Here is a 12422-nt window from a genome sequence, read left to right on the forward strand (position 1 = left end):
TTCCAATAGATTTGAAAAAAGCAAACTTATTTTCTTTTTGTTATTGATTTAAAAAGATGATGGTTAATTTGTCTCACTTAATTTAAATTCGAATTATTACCTAGCACTCTCGGCAACGGACATATCACGCTGAATACACCGGTTCTCGTCCGATAACCGAAGTTAAGCAGCGTCGAGCGCATACAGTACTTGGGAATACTGCGTGCCGTCGGTTTTTTCACTTTTGTTTCCTCTTTCAAATTCCACCAAATATGAAAAAAGCAAACATATCTTCTTTTTGTTATTGTTTTATAAAGATGAAAGTTAATTTAATTCAAATTATTAACTAGCACTCTCGAGAAACGGCCATAACACGCTGAATACACCGGTTCTCGTCCGATAACCGAAGTTAAGAAGCGTCGAGCGCAGTCAGTACTTGGGAGGGAGACCACTTTGAGTATTTCTTCACTATTTTCAAATATGATCACTGAAACCACTATTTTTATACTTTTTGCTTTAATTCAAGCAAATGTAACGATATTCAATCAAAAAACTGTTAAAATTAAATTTTTCAATAAGAAATCGTTGTCACGGATTTTGTATCTTGAAGAAGAAAAACATGCGATTTTTTCGGTACTTTTTTGAATGCATTTTTTTCTGGAGAAATTTTTGACCGAATTCAGCTTAATTCCCTATAAAACACTCATTTAAAGTGATTTCATCTCGATTGAACAATAAATAAAAACGTACCTCGATTTTTAATAACATTTTCAAAATCGACGTTTCACGGCCAAAGAAGCATATTTTGAGTATTTCTTCACTATTTTCAAATATAACCACTGAAACCATTATTTTTATACTTTTTGCTTTAATTCAAGCAAATGTAACGATATTCATTCAAAAAACTGTTAAAATTCAATTTTTCAATAAGAAATCGTTGTCACGGAATTTATATCTTGAAGAAGAAAAACAAGCGATTTTTTCGGTACACTTTTGAATGCATTTTTCTCTGGAGAAATGTTTGACCGAATTCAGCTTAATTCCCTATAAAACACTCATTGAAAGTGATTTCATCTCGATTGAACAATAATTTAAAATTTACCTCGATTTTTAATAACATTTTCAAAATCGACAATTCACGGCCAAAGAAGCATATTTTGAGTATTTCTTCACTATTTTCAAATATGATCAATGAAACCATTATTTTTATACTTTTATAAAAAACTGTTAAAATTCAATTTTTCAATAAGAAATCGTTGTCACGGATTTTGTATCTTGAAGAAGAAAAACAAGCGATTTTTTCGGTACACTTTTGAATGCATTTTTTTCTGGAGAAATGTTTCACCGAATTCAGCTTAATTCCCTATAAAACACTCATTGAAAGTGATTTCATCTCGATTGAACAATAATTAAAAATTTACCTCGATTTTTAATAACATTTTCAAAATCGACGTTTCACGGCCAAAGAAGCATACTTTGAGTATTTCTTCACTATTTTCAAATATGATCACTGAAACCATTATTTTTATACTTTTTGCTTTAATTCAAGCAAATGTAACGATATTCAATCAAAAAACTGTTAAAATTAAATTTTTCAATAAGAAATCGTTGTCACGGATTTTGTATCTTGAAGAAGAAAAACATGCGATTTTTTCGGTACTTTTTTGAATGCATTTTTTTCTGGAGAAATTTTTGACCGAATTCAGCTTAATTCCCAATAAAACACTCATTAAAAGTGATTTCATCTCGATTGAACAATAAATAAAAATGTACCTCGATTTTTAATAACATTTTCAAAATCGACGTTTCACGGCCAAAGAAGCATATTTTGAGTATTTCTTCACTATTTTCAAATATAACCACTGAAACCATTATTTTTATACCTTTTGCTTTAATTCAAGCAAATGTAACGATATTCATTTAAAAAACTGTTAAAATTAAATTTTTCAATAAGAAATCGTTGTCACGGATTTTGTATCTTGAAGATGAAAAACATGCGATTTTTTCGGTACACTTTTGCTAGCATTTTTTTCTGGAGAAATGTTTGACCGAATTCAGCTTAATTCCCTATAAAACACCCATAAAAAGTGATTTCATCTCGATTGAACATAATTAAAAATTTACCTCGATTTTTAGTAACATTTTCAAAATCGGGGTTTCACGGCCAAAGAAGCATATTTTGAGTAGTTCTTCTCTATTTTCAAATATAACCACTGAAACCATTATTTTTGTAATTTTTTGCGTTAATTCAAGCAAATGTAACGATATTCATTCAACAACCTGTTAAAATTCAATTTTAAATAAGAAATCGTTGTCACGGATTTTGTATCTTGAAGAGAAAAAACATGCGATTTTTTCGGTACACTTTTAAATGCATTTTTTTCTGGAGAAATGTTTGACCGAATTCAGCTTAATTCCCTATAAAACACTCATTAAAAGTGATTTCATCTCGATTGAACAATAATTAAAAATGTACCTCGATTTTTAATAACATTTTCAAAATCGACGTTTCACCGCCAACGAAGCATATTTTGAGTATTTCTTCACTATTTACAAATATATTCACCGAAACCATTATTTTTATACTTTTTGCTTTAATTCAAGCAAATGTAACGATATTCAATCAAAAAACTGTTAAAATTAAATTTTTCAATAAGAAATCGTTGTCACGGATTTTGTATCTTGAAGAAGAAAAACATGCGATTTTTTCGGTACTTTTTTGAATGCATTTTTTTCTGGAGAAATTTTTGACCGAATTCTGTTTAATTCCCTATAAAACACTCATTGAAAGTGATTTCATCTCGATTGAACAATTAATAAAAATTTACCTCGATTTTTAATAACATTTTCAAAATCGACGTTTCACGGCCAAAGAAGCATACTTTGAGTATTTCTTCACTATTTTCAAATATGTTCACTGAAACCATTATTTTTATACTTTTTGCTTTAATTCAAGCAAATGTAACGATATTCAATCAAAAAACTGTTAAAATTAAATTTTTCAATAAGAAATCGTTGTCACGGATTTTGTATCTTGAAGAAGAAAAACATGCGATTTTTTCGGTACTTTTTTGAATGCATTTTTTTCTGGAGAAATGTTTGACCGAATTCAGCTTAATTCCCTATAAAACACTCATTAAAAGTGGTTTCATCTCGATTGAACAATAAATAAAAATGTACCTCGATTTTTAATAACATTTTCAAAATCGACGTTTCACGGCCAAAGAAGCATATTTTGAGTATTTCTTCACTATTTTCAAATATAACCACTGAAACCATTATTTTTATACTTTTTGCTTTAATTCAAGCAAATGTAACGATATTCATTCAAAAAACTGTTAAAATTCAATTTTTCAATAAGAAATCGTTGTCACGGATTTTGTATCTTGAAGAAGAAAACATGCGATTTTTTCGGTACACTTTTGAATGCATTTTTTTCTGGAGCAATGTTTGACCGAATTCAGCTTAATCCCCTATAAAACACTCATTGAAAGTGATTTCATCTCGATTGAACAATAATTAAAAATGTACCTCGATTTTTAATAACATTTTCAAAATCGTTGAGCCCTCCCGGGAGCGGTGTTGTGACGTCTCAGATGTAACGTAAAATATCAGAGTTTTTCCACAATACCTGACGAACATTTAATTTTTGGGCTTCCGTGGCGCAATGGTTAGCGCGTTCAGCTGTTAATCGAAAGATTGGTGGTTCGAGCACACCCGGGAGAGGTGTTGTGTGGTCTCAGATGTAGCGTAAAAAGTCAAAACTTTTCCACAATACGTGACAACCATTTAATTTCTGAGCTTCCGTGGCTCAATGGTTAGCGCGTTCGGCTGTTAACAAATAGGTTGGTGGTTCGAGCCCATCCGGGAGCGGTGTTGTGACGTCTCAGATGTGACGTAAAAAGTCAAGGTTTTTCCAAAATACCTGACGACCATTTAATTTTTGGGCTTCCGTGGCGCAATGGTTAGCGCGTTCAGCTGCTATTCAAAAGACTGGTGGTTTGAGCCCTCCCGGGAGCGTTGTTGTGGAGTCTCAGATGTAACGTAAAATGTCAGAGTTTTTCCACAATCACTGACGAACATTTAATTTTTTGGCTTCCGGGGCGCAATGGTTAGCGCGTTCAGCTGTTAATCGAAAGGTTGGTGGTTCGAGCGCACCCGGGAGAGGTGTTGTACGGTCTCAGATGTAGCGGAAAAAGTCAATACATTTCCACAATACGTGACAACCATTTAATTTCAGAGCTTCCGTGGCTCAATGGTTAGCGCGTTCGGCTGTTAACAAATAGGTTGGTGGTTCGAGCCCATCCGGGAGCGGTGTTGTGACGTCTCAAGATGACGTCAAAAGTCAAGGTTTTTCCACAATACCTGACGACCAATTAATTTTTGGGCTTCCGTGGCGCAATGGTTAGCGCGTTCAGCTGCTATTCAAAAGACTGGTGGTTTGAGCCCACCCGGGAGCGGTGTTGTGACGTCTCAGATGTAACGTAAAATGTTAGAGTTTTTCCATAATACCTGACGAACATTTAATTTTTGGGCGTCCGTGGCGCAATTGGTTAGCGCGTTCAGCTGTTAATCGAAAGGTTGGTGGTTCGAGCCCATCCGGGAGAGGTGTTGTGTGGTCTCAGATGTAGCGTAAAAAGTCAAAACTTTTCCACAATACATGACAACCATTTAATTTCAGAGATTCCGTGGCTCAATGGTTAGCGCGTTCGGCTGTTAACAAATAGGTTGGTGGTTCGAGACCATCCGGGAGCGGTGTTGTGACGTCTCAAGACGACGTCAAAAGTCAAGGTTTTTCCACAATACCTGACGACCATTTAATTTTTGGGCTTCCGTGGCGCAATGGTTAGCAAGTTCAGCTGCTATTCAAAAGACTGGTGGTTTGAGCCCACCCGGGAGCGGTGTTGTGACGTCTCAGATGTAACGTAAAATGTTTGAGTTTTTCCAAAATACCTGACGAACATTTAATTTTTGGGCGTCCGTGGCTCAATGGTTAGCGCGTTCGGCTGTTAACCGAAAGATTGGTGGTTCGAGCCCATCCGGGAGAGGTGTTGTGACGTCTCAAGATGACGTCAAAAGTCAAGGTTTTTCCACAATACCTGACGACCAATTAATTTTTGGGCTTCCGTGGCGCAATGGTTAGCGCGTTTAGCTGCTATCTGGGTGCACGGCAGTGCACCCGCCAAGTTGTCGTGCACTACCAGCAATCCTTTACCCGAAACATTTCAGCCTCCTTTTGACCCCCTCTTAACTCGGTACTGGGGAATAGTACACCACTCATATTTGCATCTCAAGGGCACAGTGTTAATCCTAGGAAGTCCTCCAACTTCCAGTTTTCTAACTCATTTGGGTTCTGTGATAATCCTATGTGAAAATGACACATTATGAGACTGACTGACTGACTGACTGACTGACACATCATCAAAACCTCTAGGGCATTTCCGGTGGTGCTAGAATGATGAAATTTGGCATACCTGTACCACTAAGCATACAAGCAAAGGGAAAAGTCCCAAAAGCGGGAGTTTCCCCCTTTTAGCCCCTGAAATGGGGGTTTAAAATTAGATTCATCATCTAAACCTCTAGGGCATTTCCGGTGGTGCTAGAATGATGAAATTTGGCATACTTTTACCACTAAGCATACAAGCAAAGGGAAAAGTCCCAAAAGCGGGAGTTTCCCCCTTTTAGCCCCTGAAATGGGGGTTTAAAATTAGAGTCATCATCTAAACCTCTAGGGCATTTCCGGTGGTGCTAGAATGATGAAATTTGGCATACTTGTACCACTAAGCATACAAGCAAAGGGAAAAGTCCCAAAAGCGGGAGTTTCCCCCTTTTAGCCCCTGAAATGGGGGTTTAAAATTAGAGTCATCATCTAAACCTCTACGGCATTTCCGGTGGTGCTAGAATGATGAAATTTGGCATACTTGTACCACTAAGCATACAAGCAAGGGGAAAAGTCCCAAAAGCGGGAGTTTCCCCCTTTTAGCCCCTGAAATGGGGGTTTAAAATTAGAGTCATCATCTAAACCTCTAGGGCATTTCCGGTGGTGCTAGAATGATGAAATTTGGCATACTTGTACCACTAAGCATACAAGCAAAGGGAAAAGTCCCAAAAGCGGAAGTTTCCCACTTTTAGCCCCTGAAATGGGGGTTTAAAATTAGAGTCATCATCTAAACCTCTAGGGCATTTCCGGTGGTGCTAGAATGATGAAATTTGGCATACTTGTACCACTAAGCATACAAGCAAAGGGAAAAGTCCCAAAAGCGGGAGTTTCCCCCTTTTAGCCCCTGAAATGGGGGATTAAATTTAGAGTCATCATCTAAACCTCTAGGGCACTTCCGGTGTTGCGGGAATGATAAAATTTGGCATACAAGTAGGACTTAGCATACAAAGAAAGGAAAAAGTCCCAAAAGCGGGAATTTTCCCCTGTTAGCCCCTGAAATGGGGGTTTTATAATTTATATCCCCTCGTAATAGGACATTATAATTTAATTTTTTCGTCTTTTAATATTAATATTTTTTACTAATATGATTCTTTCGTATTATTGCAAAATTTATGTTTTTTACATAATGTTTTAGTAATTAAATTTTTTACTCACTTCCTTTTCATTTCGTCTGAAATGGTTCTAAGCGTGTTTTGATTCATTTAGTTTTTCTTAAATCTATTCTGTTGATTAAAAGTGTTACTTGCCACAATATTGTGTTCTTCGAATAGAAATACGGTTAACAATTATCACAGCTTGAGAAAAAAAAAGAAAGTTGAATGCAAAAAAGTTGAAAAAGGCAAAGCCAAGTAAAACTCTTGGAAAGAACAAATAAAAATCTAAAAGTACAAATGTTTATTTCACTTCATAATCCTACTTCTATAAATCTACAAGAACATGCACGTACAAAAAGGAGTGAAATCTCACCAAAAACATCGTACGAGAACCGGTGTATTCAGCGTGTTATGGCCGTTGCCGATAGTGCTAGTTAATAATTTGATTTAAATTAACTTTCATCTTTATAAAACAATAACAGAAAGAAGATATGTTTGCTTTTTTTCATATCTGGTGGAATTTGAAAGAGGAAACAAAAGTGAAAAAGCCAACGGCACGCAGTATTCCCAAGTACTGTATGCGCTCGACGCTGCTTAACTTCGGTGATCGGACGAGAACCGGTGTATTCAGCGTGATATGGCCGTTGCCGAGAGTGCTAGTTAATAATTTGAATTTAATTAACTTTCATCTTTATAAAACAATAACAAAAAAGAAGATATGTTTGCTTTTTCATATCTATTAAAATTAATAAGAGGGAAAACAAGTTGGGAAAACCAAAATATTACCTCTCCGAGTCAAGACGACTACTTACAAACTTATTTACCCAGGTATGGAAATGTTTCTTAAGTTAAAATTTATGAAATATTAAAGCAGTATACAAAGCATAGCAAATATACTGTAAATCAGACGACATTTTACATCCAATAATGATATACTTGTACACATTAAAATCATCCGATGGGGGAGAAACGGGAAATGAAGAGATACAACTTTGGAGGGATACTACCTTTACGTGTTTGTAAAGGCCCAATTTTCTACTCCTCAACTGTATACCCTCTACCTCTATGTTCAAAGCCATATTCACAACAGGGTTGCCATATAAACACTATCCTCTCGATTAACCTCAACGATTTTCTTAGTTTGTCAACATGACTGTTAACGTTACATAACACCAAAGCTTATTTGTGGCTACACACACTGAAAGTAAATGCGTACCATGAAAAGCATGAAAACACGAAGCTATTATCCGATTACGATCAGACCTTTCACTGGTCTGGGCTGCGTTCAGCAGAGCTCACCAAAAAAGACAGCGGATTTTGGAAATGTTTACCGGTGAGCTCTGTCGTCATAGCTTTTCTCCGGTCATCGGCGTTTTATAAATGACGCTAGCGCAATAAAGCGTGCAAGGTACCAAGGCTTAACAAAAATTGTATGATAACATATTTATAGAGATAGATAACAACTTTTATAATTAAAATTAGAAACTAACATATCTCTTAAAATTCTCGCGTGATCAACTGGTTTCACGCCAATTAAATAGCTATAGTCCCATAGAGCTATTTGTATTGATTCATCCATGGTTTTTTCGCCAAGCTGAGAACTACACGTTTTACGTCACGTTATCCAAAAAGCCGACTATTTTCTTTGAAGACCGCGCTAGCTCAGCGCTAAGCACCGTGACGTCAAAATTCAAAAACAAAATCCCGTTATGTAGGACACTGCTAACAGCGCTGGGCTCTGCTGAACGCGGCCCAGATTTCCACCATGATTATATAATCTAAGCCTAATTATTTAATAGTGTATTTAACTTTCGGCTCACTCTGAACCGTTATTGTATCTGCATTACAGAAACGAAAACCAAACCCAAGCGTTTACTTTTTGGTTCACTAGGCCTATTAACAAATATAAGTTCATTTGACCAACATTGTAGCGTTGCGCTTTATTCACTTTAGGAAGGATTATGCTATAAACAGATGTAGTATAGCTTAAGTAATATATAAACATCCATTTTAAATAATAATATTAAAAAAAATCTTTGGAATATCAAAATGAAATAGAGCTTTAAAGCTACAAAAGTACTAAATGCATCATAATTACGAAAAATATTTCCACATATTCATTTTATATTATGGAAAACGGGAATATTAAGGTTCTGAAGGATTTCTTTACACATCAAAACAAAAACGAACTTCTAACGCAGCGCACTAGGGTAACAACGGACGGACACATATAGACAAACACATAGACTACTGTTTTACCCTTTCCGTATTAATTTTGAGTTTAGAGACATGATTATCTTAAATATTAAAATAAATATAATTAATATTAAATATTTTCTTCGATATTTGTTCGCCTTATTGAGCGTTACATCGTTTTGAAAAAGAATAATTAAACATTCTTGAGAGACTTGACTAATATTGGCGTTTGAAATGAAGCATACGCCGGTTGCGTCGCCTTACTCAAATAGGTAGTATATAAGGGTGTCGAATCGCAGCTATGGATAAGAACAGCGCAATTGCGTGAACCTTTGGTGGAAGCCCCACCTTAGGAAGGCCGGACGTTTCTCGTAGCCCTGGCCGATCGCCGCGTATGTCTTAACCTTAACGATGATGATGGAGTAGAAGCCAGGTGTACAGACTGGTGTCCATGTGGGATGGACAAAAACAAAGACCAGAAGATGGTGGTGTTAGAAGCCAAGTGTACAGACTGGTGTCCATGTGGGATGGACAAAAACAAAGACCAGAAGATGGTGGTGTTAGAAGCCAGGTGTACAGACTGGTGTCCATGTGGGATGGACAAAGAGCAGATGACGGTGGTGATTAGAAGCCAGTGTGTACAGACTGGTGTCCATGTGGGATGAACAAAGACCACAAGAGGGTGGGGATTAGAAGCCAGTGTGTACAGACTGGTGTCCATGTGGGATGGACAAAGAGCAGCAGACGATTGTGATTAGAAGCCAGTGTGTACAGACTGGTGTCCATGTGGGATGGACAAAGACCAGAGGCTGGTGATGTTAGACAGGCAATGGAGTAATAGCCTGTAAGTGTAATACAATTTTCGAAATTTCCGGAAATTGAGAACACGTTTGCTCCGATTTGCAAACTGCGAACGCGGTCACGTGGGTATAACAACAGACAGACACACACACACACACCCACACACACACACACACACACAGACACGTCGAAATTAGAACCTCTCCGTGACATACGTCACTCGGAGAGGTAAAAAGTGAAAAAACGGCACGCAGTGTTCCTAAGTGGTCTCCCTCCCAAGTACTGACTGCGCTCAACGCTGCTTAACTTCGGTTATCGGACGAGAACCGGTGTATTCAGCGTGATATGGCCGTTGCGGAGAGTGCTAGTTAATAATTTGAATTTAATTAACTTTCATCTTTATAAAACAATAACAAAAAAGAAGATATGTTTGCTTTTTTCATATCTATTAAAATTTAAAAGAGGAAAAAAAAGTGAAAAAGCCAACGGCACGCAGTGTTCCTAAGTGGTCTCCATCCCAAGTACTGACTGCGCTCGACGCTGCTTAACTTCGGTGATCGGACGAGAACCGCTGTATTCAGCGTGATATGGTCGTTGCCGAGAGTGCTAGTTAATAATTCGAATTTAAATTAAGTGAGACAAATTAACCTTCATCATTTTAAAACAATAACAAAATGAAAACATGTTTGCTTTTTTCATATCTATTAAAATTTAAAAGAGGAAAAAAAAGTGAAAAAGCCAACGGCACGCAGTGTTCCTAAGTGGTCTCCCTCCCAAGTAGTGACTGCGCTCGACGCTGCTTAACTTCAGTTATCGGACGAGAACCGGTGTATTCAGCGTGTTATGGCCGTTGCCGATAGTGCTAGTTAATAATTTGATTTAAATTAACTTTCATCTTTATAAAACAATAACAGAAAGAAGATATGTTTGCTTTTTTTCATATCTGGTGGAATTTGAAAGAGGAAACAAAAGTGAAAAAGCCAACGGCACGCAGTATTCCCAAGTACTGTATGCGCTCGACGCTGCTTAACTTCGATGAACGGACGAGAACCGGTGTTTTCAGCGTGATATGGCCGTTGCCGAGAGTGCTAGTTAATAATTCGAATTTAAATTAAGTGAGACAAATTAACCTTCATAATTTTAAAACAATAACAAAAAAAACATGTTTGCTTTTTTCATATCTATTAAAATTTAAAAGAGGAAAAAAAGTGAAAAACCCAACGGCACGCAGTGTTCCTAAGTGGTCTCCCTCCCAAGTACTGACTGCGCTCGACGCTGCTTAACTTCGGTGATCGGACGAAAACCGGTGTATTCAGCGTGTTATGGCCATTGCCGAGAATGCTAGTTAATAATTTGAACTAAATCAACTTTCATCTTTATAAAACAATAACAAAAAGAAGATATGTTTGCTTTTTTCATATCGGGTGGAATTTAAAAGAGGAAACAAAAGTGAAAAAGCCAACGGAACGCAGTATTCCCAAGTACTGACTGCGCTCGACGCTGCTAACATCGGCGATCGGACGAGAACCGGTGTTCTCAGCGTGATATGGCCGTTGCCGAGAGTGCTAGATAATAATTCGAACTTAAATTAAGTGACACAAATTAACCTTCATCTTTTTAAAACAATAACAAAAAGAAAATATGTTTGCTTTTTTATATCTATTGGAATTTAAAAGAGGAAAAAAAAGTGAAAAAGCTAACGGCACGCAGTGTTCCTAAGTGGTCGCCCTCCCAAGTACTGACTGCGCTCGACGCTTCTTAACTTCGGTGATCGGACGAGAACCGGTGTATTCAGCGTGATATGGCCGTTGCCGAGAGTGCTAGTTAATAATTTGAATTTAATTAACTTTCATCTTTATAAAACAATAACAAAAAGAAGATACGTTTGCTTCTTTCATATCGAGTGGAATTTAAAAGAGGAAACAAAAGTGAAAAACCAACGGAACGCACTATTCCCAAGTACTGTATGCGCTCGACGCTGCTTAACTTCGGTTATCGGACGAGAACCGGTGTATTCAGCGTGATATGGCCGTTGCCGAGAGTGCTAGTTAATAATTTGAATTTAATTAACTTTCATCTTTATAAAACAATAACAAAAAAGAAGATATGTTTGCTTTTTCATATCTATTAAAATTTATAAGAGGGAAAAAAAGTGAAAAAACGGCACGCAGTGTTCCTAAGTGGTCTCCCTCCCAAGTACTGACTGCGCTCGACGCTGCTTAACTTCGGTTATCGGACGACAACCGGTGTATTCAGCGTGATATGGCCGTTGCCGAGAGTGCAAGTTAATAATTTGAATTTAATTAACTTTCATCTTTATAAAACAATAACAAAAATGAAGATATGTTTGCTTTTTTCATATCTATTAAAATTTAAAAGAGGAAAAAAAGTGAAAAAGCCAACGGCACGCAGTGTTCCTAAGTGGTCTCCATCCCAAGTACTGACTGCGCTCGACGCTGCTTAACTTCGGTGATCGGACGAGAACCGCTGTATTCAGCGTGATATGGTCGTTGCCGAGAGTGCTAGTTAATAATTCGAATTTAAATTAAGTGAGACAAATTAACCTTCATCATTTTAAAACAATAACAAAATGAAAACATGTTTGCTTTTTTCATATCTATTAAAATTTAAAAGAGGAAAAAAAAGTGAAAAAGCCAACGGCACGCAGTGTTCCTAAGTGGTCTCCCTCCCAAGTAGTGACTGCGCTCGACGCTGCTTAACTTCAGTTATCGGACGAGAACCGGTGTATTCAGCGTGATATGGCCGTTGCCGAGAGTGCTAGTTAATAATCTTAATTTAATTAACTTTCATCTTTATAAAACAATAACAAAAAGAAGATATGTTTGCTTTTTTCATATTTGGTGGAATTTGAAAGAGGAAACAAAAGTGAAAAAGCAAACGGCACGCAGTAT

At 36.9% G+C, this 12422-nt stretch overlaps 9 pseudogenes; all 9 read right to left on the reverse strand.

The window, feature by feature from the left end:
• Positions 1-7059: 7059 nt before the first annotated feature.
• Positions 7060-7162, reverse strand: LOC149722084 (5S ribosomal RNA; annotated as a pseudogene).
• A 2586-nt stretch (positions 7163-9748) lies between these two features.
• LOC149722085 (5S ribosomal RNA) lies at positions 9749-9867 on the reverse strand (annotated as a pseudogene).
• Positions 9868-9990: 123 nt separating this feature from the next.
• Positions 9991-10109, reverse strand: LOC149722086 (5S ribosomal RNA; annotated as a pseudogene).
• Positions 10110-10246: 137 nt separating this feature from the next.
• On the reverse strand, positions 10247-10365 carry LOC149722087 (5S ribosomal RNA; annotated as a pseudogene).
• Positions 10366-10725: 360 nt separating this feature from the next.
• Positions 10726-10844, reverse strand: LOC149722088 (5S ribosomal RNA; annotated as a pseudogene).
• A 360-nt stretch (positions 10845-11204) lies between these two features.
• LOC149722089 (5S ribosomal RNA) lies at positions 11205-11323 on the reverse strand (annotated as a pseudogene).
• A 342-nt stretch (positions 11324-11665) lies between these two features.
• LOC149722090 (5S ribosomal RNA) lies at positions 11666-11784 on the reverse strand (annotated as a pseudogene).
• A 122-nt stretch (positions 11785-11906) lies between these two features.
• LOC149722091 (5S ribosomal RNA) lies at positions 11907-12025 on the reverse strand (annotated as a pseudogene).
• Positions 12026-12162: 137 nt separating this feature from the next.
• On the reverse strand, positions 12163-12281 carry LOC149722092 (5S ribosomal RNA; annotated as a pseudogene).
• Positions 12282-12422: the final 141 nt, after the last annotated feature.

The sequence above is a fragment of the Phalangium opilio genome, unplaced genomic scaffold (assembly GCF_054372755.1).
Source record: "Phalangium opilio isolate 3A_F unplaced genomic scaffold, DU_Popi_V2 ptg000002l_1, whole genome shotgun sequence".
Taxonomy (NCBI): domain Eukaryota; kingdom Metazoa; phylum Arthropoda; class Arachnida; order Opiliones; family Phalangiidae; genus Phalangium; species Phalangium opilio.